We start from the raw sequence: 17037 nt of genomic DNA, 5'->3' as shown, positions 1-17037 counted from the left end.
TGTTACATGAAACCTAGAAAACCAGACAGGGAAAAACATCCATCTGAATATGTAAATACTTATAATGTCTTTAATGGAGAGGCAAATCCAAAACCACTACCTGATATCCTGATGTGGACATATTGCTACCTGCCTTTAGGTTGTTTGCAGCTCCAAAGGCTTATCACTAATGCTGGGGTGCAGGGATTATGCTCGTAACAGGCTGTTCAGCTCTAAACTGCATTGCTCTTTTTTAAAAACAATCCATGTTCAGATTTGGGAAAGGAAGTCTGGTATAAAAACTGCTAGATCACATGCATCTGCTGCACTTGGGAATGATCTATATCTGTCATCATCACCCTGATGGAATCAATTATACCAGAAAGTATTGATGGCTGCAGGCAGGAGAATAGATGCAGCATTGTGCAGATGTATCCTGATGTTGTCAACTAATGTGCAGGCTTTTCAGCAGTATTGTGCTTCTATACCCTCTTTTGACATCTGAAGTGCTCCAGCAATGAGAAAACAATGGCAAAAGGCAGACCTTCCTGCTGATGTTTCCAGTCTCAGACAAGTCAGGTGGGAGTGACCCCTGCAAGCATCTGGTTTGGGGAGGCATTTGCGTTTGACACTCCTTCACCTCAGGCCTGAAGACAACCATTTTGTTTCCACTGAGCAATCTTTAAGAATGCTTCTTAAGCACTTGTGCCTAATCTTCCCTTTGCCTTGGTCTAGAAAGTCCTTGACGTCTGGGTCACCTGGCAGCGCAGGAAGAGTACCAAGTGGAGAAGCGCTTTGAACTTTGCACCATGTAGTCTCCAAATTCCTCCTGATGCTGGGGAGCAGAATGTTGCATGGCCATTCTGGTTTATGACCCCACAACTCTGCTCATCTTTGAGTTCAGCACTTTGCAGTGGATTGTTGAACATTTGTCAGAGGGTGAGAAAACCAGTGCTATTCCTCAACATCTTCCAGCTCTGTGACCAAAACACAGAACTGTTTCTTGTTGGCACAAGGAAATGATTTCTCAGACACTCAGCACTCTGCAGCCATTATCGTGCTTTAGAAACAAAATATGGCAAAAGTGGGCGATGCAACGTCTGTAGGCTGTTACTTCTTCCAGCTTCTGGAAGAGTCTTACTCTGATTCAATGATGTGTATGGCCAAGCTCGCTCAAGGGATATATATAGTGAACGCAGAATCTACCCAACCGAACAAACTTCAGTACTGACAGCTGAGCAAGTCTTCAGACTTCCTGTCACAAATCTAGCTGCCCAGACACAGGTGTGAAAACTGCTCTTCATCTCACAATAGCCTGGGAACACCAAAACTATATCATAATTAAAAATAGCACAGAGGCAGGTTTTTCCTTGCATCAATCTTATTGTCTTCTGTGCAGGAACCTGGGATACACTTAAAACTTCCCAGCTTTGATTATCTTTATCACCCTATGAAGAGTGGATTTTTCATCCTTCCTCTTTAGAGGTACACCAAAGTTTACAGGGTTGCTGTTCCACAAAAGGGCATTTGGCTTCAGTTGCGGTTTGGTTGCACATAAATTGTTACAGAACACTATTAAACAGTCTTGATAATGGTTCTGATCAGAGGTTTGCCTCCAATATCAGCGTAAAGAGAAGAGTGATACTGTATCAACCTAACTTTGACAGGAAGCGTGTCAACCAGAACTGCATTTTGAAAATACAGCAGCAAAAATCTTCAAGAAAATGTCACAGCAGGATACCTTATGCCCCCACGACTGCTAATGAAAGGCAGTTGGAGTCAAGGAGGAGTGCAGCTCTGGGGAGATTTCAGAAGCACGTCTGTGAGGATGCTCTGGAGTCCCTGACTTTGGAGGGGAACAGATACGTGCTGCATTTGCTGCCAGCACCACTTGTCTCTTAGCAGTGGAGCTTAGGGCATGTTGTATTCAAGTGTCTCCATCAGCTATGTTGGGCTGTCTTCATGTCCTTGTGACAACCATCAGGACAAGAGTCCAGGCATCAGTGTCCTGGAGCAATATCTAATATTCAGCACTGAAATAATTATTCTGTTGGCTCACTTAACTGATCCAGTCTAAACGTCAGAGATGCCTTCTGTCAAAAGTGGGGTGATTGAAGTGATTTTTAGGGACAGCTAAAATAAACTGAAAGGGTAAGAAACCAATCACTGACATGATACACCATGCAAAAAACAGTGTGAAAGCCTCCGACACAGCAGAATTCAGGAAGCTGAAGGGAGTAGCTCTGGCAGAGATATTTTGAAACTGCCTGAGATTATGAACAAGGTTAAATTAATGCTGCATAGCAGGAAATGCTCTGAGGAAATGAGGCATAGTGAGTACAGGAAGCAACACCTGTGGCACCTGTAACCAGTAATTACTGTGCAAATTGGACTAATTTCTCACTGTCTGCCAACTGAAATCTTAATCTTTGTGCACTGAATTAAAGGAAAATTCTATCACCTTGTAACCCTTGCAAGAAAAATGTTCTTCTTTGTACAGCTGCACCCTTGACCAGTGAAAAATTACCTACCTATCTTGAGATAAAATGCCAGCTATGTAGAAGAATTCCAGTGGAAAAGCCTCTCTGTAGTGGGCTTGTAACAGCATTTGCCCTTAAATGGTTTACTTTTTTACTCCATCTTTTTTTGATGACCAGAAAGCTGGAATCCTTGGAGATTAAGTAAAGTCACTAATTTATTTTTCTTTCCTTTTTCAGGAAAAATAGAAGTGTGGCATTATCCCATGTGTTGCCTGCTCAACCTTGGGATGGTGGAGCAACACCATAGGTACAAGTTGCTCAGGACTACTGAAGAAAGTTCATTTTCTAGAGAAATTTCTGCAACTGTTTAAGCACTGCCACACCACTGCAGGCCAGAGGCTTAAGAAACTCCTGTTTTCAGGCAGTGGATGTTCAATATGTACCGTACGCAAAGATGCTGCTGTGAGGTCAATGTCAGGATGCTCATCTATTTGTGTAGGACAGCAGGGCTGCCCTTAATTTGCTCTACTGGATTACTGAAGAAATAGATAAGAAGTAGTAATTTCTTATCACTAAGAAGTAACTACTTGTATCTCGCATGAACTAATTGAGAATTAAAAATAACTGATTCAGAAAGAGCTGCAAAATGCAGAGGGGTCTGAAAAACCTGCATCTCAGAAAAAGGCTAAATCACAGCCTGTTACAGCCTATTCAAGTGAGGGTGGTGTGGTAACCCCAGTGAGAGCTACAGCGTAAGCAGCATCCCCCAACCAGCTGCTGTGAGCTTAATGTAACAGACAGAACACACAAAGCTGGAAGAGAGCTGGATAAAATATAAGTACTCTTAATCTGTTCTATACCAAGAGATATGAATGAATTCTTATCATGTGAGTTTTTTAATATGAGGCTGCATGTCATTTGGTGAAACAGTGTGTTCTGCCTTAGCCAGGTTCTTTGGATTTGGTGTAGGAGGCTGTGGAGGAAATTTTCTGGTCTGCCTTCAGCCAAATGAACTGGAAAAATTGTATGAAAAAGGCAAGTGTCCAGTTGAGAGGGGACAAATGGAAAGTTCCTTCTTTTGTTAGAATTAGAATAGACTGGGATGGGACAGGAAATAATCACCTGAAAAATAAAGCTGGTCAATGCCTGGCTCAGTAGCAGCTCTTTAGAAGAGGATCTATGCACTCATTCAACGTCTAAGAGGGCCAGAATTCAGGAAAATCCAATTGGTGTGAGAAAGCAAATATGTGGGGCTGAAGAGAAGCCCTGTCCGTAAGCCAGGGGAAATGTCCTTTCCAGCACCCTCGCCTCTGGCCAGGCCAAGCAGGAGCAGTGTCCAGGCAGGGGACACAGGAGAGACGGAGCACAGGAGCAAGAAACGCAGCCTATGGAGGTAACACTGAGATACAAAATATTTGGTCACAGGGAAAGTAAAAGATGTCATCAGCAGAAATATGTCTAATGTTCTTCGAATACACATGGTGTACACCAGACAAGTCTTTGTTCCTACTTCTTCATGTCCACTTAGAATATTTTAATCTGTAATTATGGAGCAAATAATACGAATCTTTAAGATCCCTTCCAATCCAAACCATTCTATGATTCTATGAACTCTGCAGTGATGCTGGTTGGCTATGGCAGTTATCAGCACACCAGCCAGAGGCAAAGCTCTGAGATAAGGCCATATCTGATGTTCAGAGCTCAGTTTGTGGGAAAGATTGCTGTGGTGAGTGGAAGAAACAGTTAAACCAAACCCCAGGCTGCTCAGGACCTGTGGGGAAATTCTGCATCTCTGGCTGAAAATCAAATAACCTGCTTCTCAGAAAAACAGTGCTTCAATGTTTTTCTACATGATGTTAAGTGGCACTGCTTTTGCTGTTTAATAAATCTCTCTAGAAAATGTCACTCACTATAAAATTATATATTTTGAATAAAAGCTAAAGTCTCAGCATGCATAATATATTATTCTTGTGTCTGGGCCCATAGCTTTTTATCCCAAATAGGAAATAAAGCAATATCTGAATAGAAACTTCTTGAGCGTTCTGAAATTCTCAGCTGGCACCACCCACCACATTGCAGACTGCAGGATTTCAGCTCTTTTCATTGAATACATATAGTGTATAAATAAACTTGTATGTATATACATAACTATAAGCCCTAGGCATATGTACATTGCACATGATGGTACAATTGGTCTCCAATAGAGCTGTGTGTACAATGGATGCCCCCTAAAACCTAATCAGGCTTGCCCTAGGCTCCATGCAGGAGCAGAGCCCTGAACTGGCTGCAGCCTGTGGTGAACTGCAGCCATTCCTTATGGTCACCTGTGGGATATTCAATATACAGATCTGGATCTCTGGATGGAGGCTCATCCTCACCTGTCCAAGAAAACTTACCCACTACCTAATGACTGACCCTAGGACCCATACCCTGGTCCCAGCTGGCTTGGTCCTTGCTCACCTGTAGTTACATGATCTGTGTTGACTGAAAGTGAGATACCAAGGGAAGCCTTGCACAGATGCATCCCAAGAGATTCTTCTTAAGGCTTCTCATGAGACCCACTGCCATTCTCCTGATGAACGTTGCACTGATCACAGACAGAATGCTTGTAATTTCATGTTATTTATCTATGTTTCTTGTTCAGAAAACCTAGGCCTTGTCTGACCACATAAAAAATCCCACACCTGAGGTCACCTACTCCAGTACTTTCCCATCCTGGGTGTCCTCGTCATTGCAAAGACTGTGAAGATTCTGTTCAGTGGAGATCCTTGGGGCCCATCTGACCTCTGGGAAAGCAAATGGCCATACACCATGGTTCTTGCCGACTGGGGAGGCTCATGGATAGGTAAAGTCAATGTTAATAACTAGCACCTTCTGCTTATCCATGAATACATCTGTCTTGGTTTAACCTCAACTGGCAACTAAGTACCGTGCACCTGCTCGCTCACTCTATCTCTCCGCAGTGGGAAAGAGAGGAGAATTGGTAAAAATCTGGGGGTTAAGAATTTTTTAATAATTAAATAAGATATAATATAATTCTAATAATAATGAAAAGGGAAATAATAAAAAGAGAGATATTAAAAACCAAACAACTAAAAAGCCCCAGCAGTAATGCCCATTATTGTTATTCACCACCTGCTGCTCAATACCCAGCCCAATCTGAGCAGCAATCAGTTCCTTCCAGGTAACTCCCCCCAGTTCATATACTGGGCATGATGTGCTGTGGTATGGAATATCCCTTTGGCTAGTTTGGGTTAGGTGTCCTGTCTGCTTCCTCCCAGCTTCCTGTGCCCCTCCCCAGTGGCAGAGCATGAGACTGAAAAGTCCTTGATTGGGGTAGGTGCTACTGAGCAACAACTAAACCATCAGTGTGTTATCAGCATTGTTCTCATATTAAAGCCAAAACACAGCACTGTGCCAGCTACTGGGAAGAAAAATAACTCTACCCCAGCCTCCCAGCCAAAATTAGAACAAGGTCTGTCCCTCGCCAGTGAAAAGGGAAGTCCAGTGTTGTCCCCAGCTTCTGACCATAGGCATTGACCAGCAGCGGTAACCCAGCCTCGCCAATACCTCTGCAGCACATCTACTGGCAGACCACCACTGTAGGAGGGAACCCCGGGCAAAGACGTCCCTGGCCACCACCAGTCCCAGTGCTAGGCTGTGCTGGAGCCACTTTCTTGGACCAGAGAGAAAGTAGGAGATTGGGTCACCCTTTTTCGCTGCTTTTCTGCAAACACGACCAAGAATCTGTCTTGAGATCTTCAACTGATGGCTGCTCTGCAGCAGGGCCTGACCTTTCCCCACACTGACAGCTTCTTGTCATGTTCTAATTGGAAATTCTCATTTTGTTTGTGTAGCACTGGAATTGCAAACATCTTACTTATTCAAACTTTCTAAACTGTTGTCACCTTCTGAAGTGTTTTGTCTGGAGGAAACATTGAGGTTTATTTTCTTTGTAATCCACTTAATGATGAAGGAACACAAACAGGTGGTTTTCAGAGATTTTTAAATGCAAGATGCATATGTCTTGCTGTCATAACAGTTTGTCTCATTATATGGAATAAAATTCAAGGAAGTTGATGTATTGCTTACAAAGGAAGCAACAACAGTATCAAGTGATGCAGTCCTGTTCAGTAATATTGTTATAACTTCAGGAATTTGGTTGCCTGAATATCTAAAATTTCAACTGAGGCCAACACAATAATAATAGTATTAATTATTTTGTTATAAAACAAGCAGCGTCTCTGTGCCTTTTGTATCTTTTTATTGTTTTATAGCCTTAAACATCTATTTACTAATGCTTTGTGCTTTATGAGGTTGAAAATATAATGTTCCTTTTCTCTTTGTTTACTTCAGCTTTTTCTGTTTGTTTTCTGCTCACTGATCTATTTTTTTCTTTTTTTCCTTTCACCCTGAGACTTTCCAATACTTCAAGTCACATAGATCACCTGGATTATCACATATATCATCTGCACTTCTCTTCAAAATTCAGCTTCATCTGAAAACAGCAGTAAAAGAATCATCCATGGCCTTTGAGGTGTTCTGCCTTTGCTGAATCATGAAGCTTTAAAGCATGCTCTCAGGGGCAGCTCTCATACCTGCCTGAACCCCCAGGTTTGCAAACAGGTTTTTGCATAATTTTATTCATTTGTTGTACAGGTGCAGGTGTGAGTGCATGGTGGGGCAGGCCGGTGGGCACTGGCAGTCCTGCAGGAGATGGGTGACATGGGCAGCTCTCCCTCAGCCTCGTACAGCTTTGGAGCAGGAGGTGAGGCTCATCAGGCACCTTCTGTGGAGCCTGGCTCAGCACCCAGGCAGATGCCTGTACAGACCTTGGTACAGAGGGTGGGAGCCTGGCTGGATACCACTGGGAAGCATCACCCCTGCCCTGTGCAGTCATGATACCACAAGGCTTCCAGCTACCTACCAGCACTGCTTGAACAATGCAAGCACTCATCTCTTGTGGTAAGATAACTCACAAGCACAAAGGTAAGAAAATACAATACCAAGATATGCAGCAGGGAGACTGGCATGGCTGGGTATAAAGTGGTTTAGAAGTCCCGAGTGTACAAGGCTCAGATGAACAATGTATTAGGCAAATGTGTTAAAGGGAGTTTCTGCAGTGCAACTTAGACTTCACCTAGTCTAATAGTGAAAAGCAAATGCTGCATACAAATGGGGTTTTTGCCTTCTTTACCCTGTGAATACCCTAAAATGTCTTTACATGGAAGTGAAAATAATCCATGGTGCCTTAGCACCCAAACCCTGCTCTTTCTGCACAGTGTAGGGAAGTGTGTTCCTGCTCGGTACTCACCTGAGTACGTGTGCTGTGTGCATCCGTAGCATTACAGTGTGAGTCCTGCCATCGGTGCAGAAACACGTGCTGCTCTGAACAAGGAGCAGTAAAGTTGCTGTGGCTGATGTTATTTGTCTTTTGCAGGCCATGTAGGTGATTTCTTCCCATGACTTCTGGGTAAAGAATGAAGGTGCAACTTCTGTGACAGCAAGGGTGAAAAGGCAGGCAGTAATGCTACCTGCTGGCTGTAATATTGATTTGAAGCCTTGCTGCAAGTTCAGAGGTCTTACTCAAGCATAAACACAAAAGAATGATTGTTTGAAATTTAGTAAGTGGTAATAACAGAGCTATTGCAAAGGCAACCAGCTTGACAGACCCTCAGCCTGCCCATAATATCCTACAACTCTGTCAGAGAAACCTGTCTGATGAGTGGCTCCCACAGCCTGAGGAGAACAGCTGGAAATGAAAGGCTTTTCAGGTAGGCTACAAGGGGATCCAGCTTTACTGCAAGTGAAGTAATTATGTTTTAATTACTCTGGGGCTACAATAAAAAGAAACTCTGGTGATGACAATTCTGTAACCATTGTACTGAGGATTCAGCTGGCACAGCTCTGTAAAACAGGATTAATTAACTTTCTGCCAGAAGCATGCTGTAATGATCTGTCCTATCTATCTTTAAGGGATGCTGTACCTCATCCTGGACAAGGTCGTTGCAGCTGTAGAGGGACAGTTGGTAAAATACTACTTGCAAGAATGTGTTGTTGGGTACCTGTCTTTTGTGGGAGCAGTGAGATGTTGTCTAGCAGCATGCAGTACCTACAGTTTGCACATGAAAGCCAGGTTTTAAATGCATTGAAGAATGCCCAAAACATTAACAATGGAGCTCAGGCTCATGTCTGGGCCTCTCACCCTCTATTACCCTTCTGTTTGGTGAGCCCAGGTTTCAGCCTGGTGACTATTCCCTGAGATCGTAGGTTTGGGGAAGTGCTACCAGCCCTCTTACATTTTCTTTTTTTCTCCATCTTTGTATTGCAAATGTGAGTTGGGGTATAATTTACCAACACAGATTAGAATAAAGAAAACCCGAAACAGACATCAACACCAAAAGCAAAATAAACAGATACGAAAATTGGGTAACTGCCACCACTTTTTGTCCTGGTTTTGGCTGGCATAGTGTTAATTTTCTTCTGTTTTGGCTTTAATCTGAGAACAATGTTGATATCACACCGACAGTTTAGTTGTTGCTCAGTAGCACTTACCCCAGTCAAGGATTTTTCAGTCTCATGCTCTGCCGGTGGGGAGGGGCATAGGAAGCTGTGAGGAAGCAGAGGCAGGACACCTGACCTGAACTAGCCAAAGGGGTATTCCATACCGCAGCACACCATGCCCAGTGTATAAACTGGCGGGGATTACCTGGAAGGGACTGATTGCTGCTCAGATCGGACTGGGTATTGGGAAGCAGGTGGTGAACAACAGTACTGGGCATCGTTTTTCTGTCATGGGTTTCATTTCTGTCTCATTATTTCCCTTTAAAAATATATATCTTATTATAATTATATAATATTTAACTTTATTTCAATTATTAAACTGTACTTATCTCAACCTATGGCTTTTTACTTGATTCTCCTCCCCATCCCACCAGGGGTGGCAGGGAGTGAGTGAGTGGCTGCTTGGTTCTTAGTTGCTGAGGGGGGTTAAACCATGACATTTTTACTTATCAGGTCAGGTCTTAATTTCAGTGCCTAGACATGATTAACAGGTGTCTTGATTACCATGCCAGAAATAAACCCTACTTTGCAGAGGCTTATGTTGAGAGGAGAGAAAGAGGAAGAGGAGACCTGAAGCAGCACCTCTCTCTGCATCCCTGGTTTTGTCTTTTGGCTGGACCATGGTGGGTCTGGAGAGGGGTTACTTATGCCAGGTAAGGGAATGGGTGCAGCATTACCCGAGTGACCCCCAGTTTCCTGGTGAGTTCATTGCCCAGAGGTCTGGTGTATTTAATACTGGCATAAAGTCCTTTCAGGAACGTCACTGGGAGAATTGCAGGTAATGAGATTACAGCAGAACCAAGTGTTTGTCCTTCTGTGCTGTGGGACATGAGGCTGTAAAATCATTTAGTGCAGAAAAGATTTTTCATTAATGAGATAAAGAGATCCAAGCAGAAAGCCTCTGATCTCACAACGTAATTCCAGAGGGTTGCCCTAATGGGAGGAATTGGGAGCAGAACAGTGCCCTATAGAAAAACCATAAACCTGTGCAATTAAAGAATGTGCAATCATGTACACCCATCAGGAACCAGGATGGGGAGTGAGGTTTCACTCTGTAAGCTTTAAGGACAGATTTTCTGCTGTGGAGATGGTGAGGGGGGAAGGAAAGGAGATTTTCTGCTCTAGAGGTTTCCTGTGCTCCACTTGCATTTTTCCTAACAGAGAGGACTTCTGTTTGGCACAGCTGTACAGCAAATTCCAGCACCCAGTATTTCTTTTTTTTCCAGGGCAAAGGATGTGACTTGCTTGCTTGCCCTTCTTATAGAACAAAATCCAGACCTTTCAATTTTATGAAGAAGAAAAAAGGATACTCAGCAGCCAACACTCTAGGACTGTCTGTATCCCATGGGCAGAGTACTTGGCTGTGATATAGGAGACTCCCATCCAAATCTGTGCATTGTGCCAGGCAGAGCCCTCACCACTGGTTTGCTCTATGGAGCTTTGGAGCAAGTGAGACTTCATTTGGAGTGGGAGAAAAAAAAGTGACATGATAAAAGAGTACTTTTTCTTGGAAAATATTTTGTTGCCATATATTTTAACTTTAAAAAAAAGGAAAAAAATCCCTCCCTAAACCATCATTTTACATAAAACATCCAACCCCAGTAGTTATTTTGTAAGAAAATGATTTTGCTTTTCCCAGTGGAAGAATCTCAAAGTACCAAACTGATGATGTGTGAAACTGTAAGAGGGCACTTTGAGAAGCATACCCAGACTCACCAGAATCCATATGGTGCCTTTCCAACCCAAAGAAAGCAGTGTGGGAAACATGGCCCATGTGCACCCATGGCTGGTGCTGCTTAGTGGCGCTTACAGGTGCCGGTGTGGGTACAGGGCTGCAGCTGCCGCATGCTGAGCAGATGGCTCTGAACACTGCAGAAAGCAAGAGAGTGCTCAGGGCTGTGTGAGGGTGCTCAGGTCTGCGCCATGCTTACCCAACTGCAGCGGGAAGCAGAAGTGCTGGACACCCTCAGACAAGTGCTTTACTTCCAGTGACCTTGCCTGACTCACTTCTAGTTTTGCTGGTGAATACAAAGAAATAGGGTCTTTGCCAGCAGCTTTGCAGCCTGAGTTCTGCTAATGAAGATACGCACGTGCATGGAAGAGGTGAAGGACATTTCCTTGGGTTATTGTCTGCTGATGTTGTCTCATGTAAGAGGCATAATTACAAGCCAACAGAGCAGCACCACATCCCTTGGCTCATTACAAACACAATTTGTCCAGGCAAGCCACTTGCAATGCAGGAGGAGCCTGAAAAGCTGTTAGTGGTCAACACACCTGCCACTGATACAAAAGGTAGAGAAAATGCTGCATTTTGTATTTGTTTGGTTTTTTTCTGAAAAACAACAACAAAAATAGTAACTTTTCTCCCTAGAATCTCACGATAATGTGAAACTCTGATCCTGTTACTTACTTGTTTCTCCTTCCTCTCTTTTAAAACTGCATTTTGTGGATTGGCATTTACAGGTGAAGTTCAGGAGCCACCAGTGCATCTCTTCCAGGGGGTGGCTCTGGTGGTGCATCCATGGCGGGCAGGGATGCGCTGACCTTGCCAGCCACATCCTCCAAGCAGAGCATGCTACTGGAGACTTCACCAATTGCAGCATTTTTTTCTGCTTTTCTCAGCAACAAATATTCCCAGGAGCTCTAGGGTGAAGGCAGAGACTGAGCTGAGTCCAAACAAGCTGCTACTCAGCTTGTACTTTCCCCTCTGCTTACTTCCCTCATGTAAAGCTACTTGGTGATCACCTCAGTTCATTAAAAATGTTCTCATTTACCTGTATTCTCTCTGGTTTGTTTTCTTTTTTCCCCATGAAAGGGAACTGGATTTCCTTCAGAAAGGTGCAAGGGGGTTTCTTTGTGGGTCTGTCCCTGATCACCTCTGCACAGCTGCCTGCAAATAGTCTGTTTTGGGAAGACCTGTTGTCTTAACTTTAAAAGGTTTCCACTGCTCTTCCCAACACCGAGTTTTATGGTGTTGGGAATAACTCTGCTTTTCCTCATCTCAATTAAAGCACAATAATTCAGTCTCTACTTAGCCTGTTAACTGTTCAGATTCACTACCTGGGCTTTATCCACAGATTAATGGATTTATAGGTTATAAAGCCAGAAGGGACCAGTGTTACTTTCTTCCTAACAGAGGCCTCAGGAGGTCCCTCGATGAACTCCAGACTGAGTTAGAGCACTGCTGAACAACAACAACAGAATCAGTCTTGCCCTAATTTAAAAATTCCCAGGTCCGTGGTAAGTTTGCTGGATTCTTAATTACTCTGATAAAGGAGAAGTGTGGCCAGCCCCTTGATATCTGTGCATCAGCTTCAACCAGCAGTGTGCTGACCTCCCTCAACCCCTGCTAAGCAGAAAATTCCCCTTTCACCACATTTCTGCTTCTTCAGGCTGTCTCCCAAGACTATCACGTGTCCCCTTCTCTCTCTCTCTCATCAGCAGTTCTACCAGGACAGGGGTCTGTTGCCTTCGATGGTGGATTTTGGCTTTTTCAGCATTCCTGTTCCCTCAAATCCTCCCTAGACTCCTGCACCTCTCCAGGATGGGAGGCAGCAGTGCCACAGGAGCCAGAAAGGTGTTTAGACTGCTCTGCTCTGACTTGGGGTGCTCCTGCACAAGGATCATTTGTCCTTGTCACCAGTACTGCCCTGGGAGCTCCATTTAGCTGATTACCAGCAAGACACTGCCACCCTTTTTAGCACGTATATCTCCCAGACTTGCTGACAAGTACCTTGCTCTCATCATGAGGCTGCATGTGGACATGTTGAAAAGATTATGTGACCATGCATTCCAGATTTCTCTGCCTCGGTTACTCAGCCTTTTTTGTTACTTACTGCTCCTCCGGTTTGCATTGTGTCAGCCCCAAATGCAGCAGTGGTCCCGCTGGGTTTGGTCCCTGGTCCTACAGCACCACTAGCCAGTGCCTGCTGGCACATGGGCAGCAGATCCCGCTCACCTGCTGAGAACGTATGGCCACGGTGTCACCACATGGAGGGACAGGTAATGCTGTGACACGAAGTACCATTAACTAAAAAATGTGACTGTGTCACATACCCAATGTATGAAAGCAGCTGATTAAGAGGTTTCAAAGCATTGCTGCAATCAGTGAATGCATCATGACTACTGCCTGGTCGCAGGGATACCATGGGGCTTGGGGATGCTAGACAGTGGTGGGTGCTGCTGAAGCTTTCTGTGAGACTTAAACCAGGAATCTTGTCAAAAAGGAGATAATTAGTTTTGCAAACCAGCACCAACTATATTTTCTTCTTTTAGTTCTCTCTTGATTAACTTCTATAACAGCTGTTCTCTTATTTTTTTCAGCATTGATGTTGGACTGACACGTCTATAATTATCTGGGCCATCTTGCTTATCCTGCTTTATAATACTCATACACTTTCTTCTCACTTTATGCCAGGAACTTGCAGTGAGATTTTCAGCCAGCTCTTAAAAAACCCTCTGAATGTTACATTACATATATATACACATAGCTTTTTAGGTGCAGCATAGCTTGATTTTAGAAAATTTTCATAGAAAGTGATTATAAAACCTGATGATAATTTGATAATTTAATAGTGGCAGAATGAGACTCCTCATGTACATCATCCTTACTGGGGCCCCTCTTTGCTCCACATTTTCTATCTTGCTATAGCTTCTGATGCCTAATGAGGTTTTAGTGGTCTGTGCCAGAAATGTGTTAGTACGTCTTCTAGTATTTTGTCTGTGATTATTCAGTAGGGGATGTCTCACATGTTTCCATGTCTTCCGCAGTCTCCTGTTTCCTTGTTCATGCCTGTGATTACTATATCCAGTGCATATGTAACATCCAAGTTTTGGGAGGTGTCTTCCTGAAACTGGAGTCCCCAAATGTAGGATTTCTGCTTAGAAGCCTGTAAGTTTATTTTCCTTGCTTGTTACCCAAGCTCATGGCTTTGAGACACAAGCAATTAAAAGTGTTTTCTGCACGTTCTTTGACTGAAATTCTTGTATCACGTTTATTTGCTAAATGACTCCCCTTTGCAACTTCACTTTTCAACCCCAGCTTCCCCCTCTGCTTTGCTCAGCTTCCCGTGCACAACTGGGGATCAGCATTGTCCTCATTCTTAGCCATCCTGCCCAGACAGATGAAGGCATTTTCCACAGATCCATGTCAAAATGACTGGCAGTCCTGCCCAGCTCACCGTGGTGAGCTTTTCCTACATCTTTGTATAAGACATATCGCTATCTTTGCCAAATCTGACATAAATTTCCTAGAGAGACACAGGACGATTAAGGACATCCCGACAATTAAGGAGCATTGTAAGCAGTCTCTCACTTGATCTATATTATTGAGGGACTATGAAATGTTTAAAATCTACATGGGAATCACGGGGGTGGGAAGCAGGCATGAGGGTGGTTGTGCTGCATGGATATTTGATGGTTTGGACTTCTGAGTACTTAACTGTGCATCCTTAACGTTTGTTTAATGTTACCTTTGTCGATCAAATGTATTTGAACTTTTAAGGAGTTAATTGCTTTTCACACTTCTGCTAGTAGCTATCTCCTTGATCTAATAGAAAACTGAACTTAATTGAGCTTGTTCCAGGGGGATTAAAAAGGTCTTTTCCACCTATTGTGTCAATGATTTAATGGAGTGTGCATGTGGCTATCTTTTTAACGTGTAACCGAACAAAGTCACTCTGGTACCTGTGTTTCCCATATGTTTCACACACAGCTTCACACAGCTGCTCTGGAGTGACAGTGCAACAAACCCTGCTGATTGCCAGACAGAAAATACAAATTCATTAGCCACCTTTAATGGTTTGCAATGTGAAGTTTAGCAGTCCAGCTGTGTATATGTATCAGATTCTGCTTCTGGACACACACCGAAGATGATTTCATGCTCAAAGTCATGCTCACCCTCAAAAGTCACACTTTTGTCAACTTCAGTGGATGAACAGAGGCTGCTCTGGTTTTAATTACACACATCAAATAGCAAAAAACACATCAGGTGTTTTTGCTTTCTCTAAATATTGGTGAGAGTTAGCAGAAAATATCTTTAAGAAGTGAAACGTTCTGACAAGAATGTCTCTAAGCACTCTTACCTAAAGGGAGATAAAAATTAGTACTTATTTCAGTGTTTAATATATATACAGGTAAATACTGCTCCCAAACATGTCACTATAGGCCTATCTGACTAGATAGATGTAGATGCCAGTTCCCTATGTGTAGGATTTCCACCTGAAGCATGAGAAATTTTGGAAAATAAGGCCATAATATTCATTTGAAATCTTGGCCTGCCCTAAAGAGCTCTATGAATTATTCAAAAGAGAAATTGCAGGCTGCACAACATTGTGTCACTTTTCAATGCAACGCAGGGAGGCAGGAGGCTCCTGGAGTTTCACATGGCTGCTAATTAAAACCCAGAGGATTTCAAGAAAATTGTGGAGAACAGAAAAGATAAAAGAGGAACCCAAATGAAGTTCTCCAGCATGCTTTAAAGAAACACTTTTCAATAGAGATTTAAATAATAAAAGTATCTGTAAATAGCCTTTGTACTGAACTATTCATAAGGTAAAAGAATACAAATACCTTGGTTGCCCCTTTTAAGTGAAAAAACAAAAAGTAAAAAAGAAGGTCAGCATCACTTACGGTTCTTAGCTGCTTTGGAAGGATCCAGGTGAAATACATACTCCTTTGTAAGGACAAAGTCCTGTAGTAGTTCTGGTGCCTTAATATATATCCTCCCTTGTCAGGCTTTTCTTCTCACTGATAATTTCGGAGTGGGATAGGAAAGGTTAAGTCTTACCCAGAATGAAAGATATCACTGAAGCCAGCAATGATTTCCAGAAAGAGAATATTTAAAACAGGAGAGTGACTACTTAGAATGTGGCTGTTTGGAAGGTGTGTAATAGAAAGCCTGAGAGATCTGTGATAATTTTTGCTTTAATTGCATCTGAGACGTACAGCGCACTGACTGCTATTGCAAAAAACAGGCTCTTTCTAGATCTTTGTATTTTCTTGAATGAAGAGATTGAGTTCTTCCTCCCTTCTCCATATCCCCAAAAAAGAAAACTAAGGACCCAGAGTAATGCGAGAACCAGGAGAACACTGACGGGTTTCTATTACCCTGCCAAATGCTGGTCTGTTCATTCTCTTGAAATTAGCCAGTTCTTTCCTTACACTGATCAAAAAATGTATTTATTAGTCAGCTGTGCCTGACATGCCTGTTGTGAGACCCTGGCTGGCAGCCCCCTCTCACAGAGCGTGGCTGGCCCTTGACCAGGGGCAGCCTTTAAAGGCCACCAGGATGTCAAAGAGCTGCTGCTGGGAGACTCACCAGGAGCGGCCCAAGGAGTGTCCTGCACTGTGCCCATACCCCTACCCGCAGCCCTGCTCGTGCTTCCCTCCCTCCATCGGACCTGGAACACCTGGGCATTGTGAGCTGGCTGCAGGAAGTTGCTACCAACATGCCCACTAGCAATCTGTCTGCAATGACCAAGTTCTGCATTGTGATTTTGCAGGATGTAAATTCTCCTGTTTGGAAGAGAGATGTGATAATGATCCTCAACTGCCTCCAAGTGCACACATTTCTCATTGGGAAGATAAGCATGATGATTTGCTGCTTAAAATGTATTTTTTGTCTAAGTTTCAAAGGCAACTGGCAAAGAAAAAGCACCCAAAAGACAGGAGAATAAATTGATATTTAAAATCTTCTTATCAAAAACCCAAATATACCACATTTCAGGTGATATTTTTATTTGTCATTAGTGTATTGTTTTTATTTACTACAAACTCTAAAAACAGAATAATAAGAGTCAACACTGGAAAAAAAAACCATTGTCTTCCTTTTGCTGAGGATTTCTCTATGCACACCCTAGTTCAAGGTAATACAACTTCATGACAAATTAAATTCAGATATTCCCACTTACCATTTTTATTTTTACTAAAATGATCAGGATATTTATAATAATCTTGCAAAATTATTACGATCATTTCTAAAACAAAAACCAAATAGGTGCTCAGCAAAGGAGGC

At 43.0% G+C, this 17037-nt stretch overlaps 1 long non-coding RNA gene across 1 annotated transcript; it reads left to right on the top strand.

The window, feature by feature from the left end:
* Positions 1-6174: 6174 nt before the first annotated feature.
* Positions 6175-12223, top strand: LOC134172502 (uncharacterized). Its single transcript, XR_009967945.1, has 3 exons — positions 6175-8233; positions 9556-9676; positions 12160-12223. It is a non-coding gene; the product is annotated as an uncharacterized LOC134172502 (long non-coding RNA).
* The last annotated feature ends 4814 nt before the right edge of the window (positions 12224-17037 follow it).

The sequence above is a fragment of the Pezoporus occidentalis genome, unplaced genomic scaffold (genome assembly GCF_034315485.1).
Source record: "Pezoporus occidentalis ecotype Australia unplaced genomic scaffold, CSIRO_AGI_Poc_V1 ctg46, whole genome shotgun sequence".
NCBI classification, from domain to species: Eukaryota; Metazoa; Chordata; class Aves; order Psittaciformes; family Psittacidae; genus Pezoporus; species Pezoporus occidentalis.
Note: the sequence above shows the minus strand (reverse complement) of the source record. Positions and strands in the feature narration are given on the sequence as shown.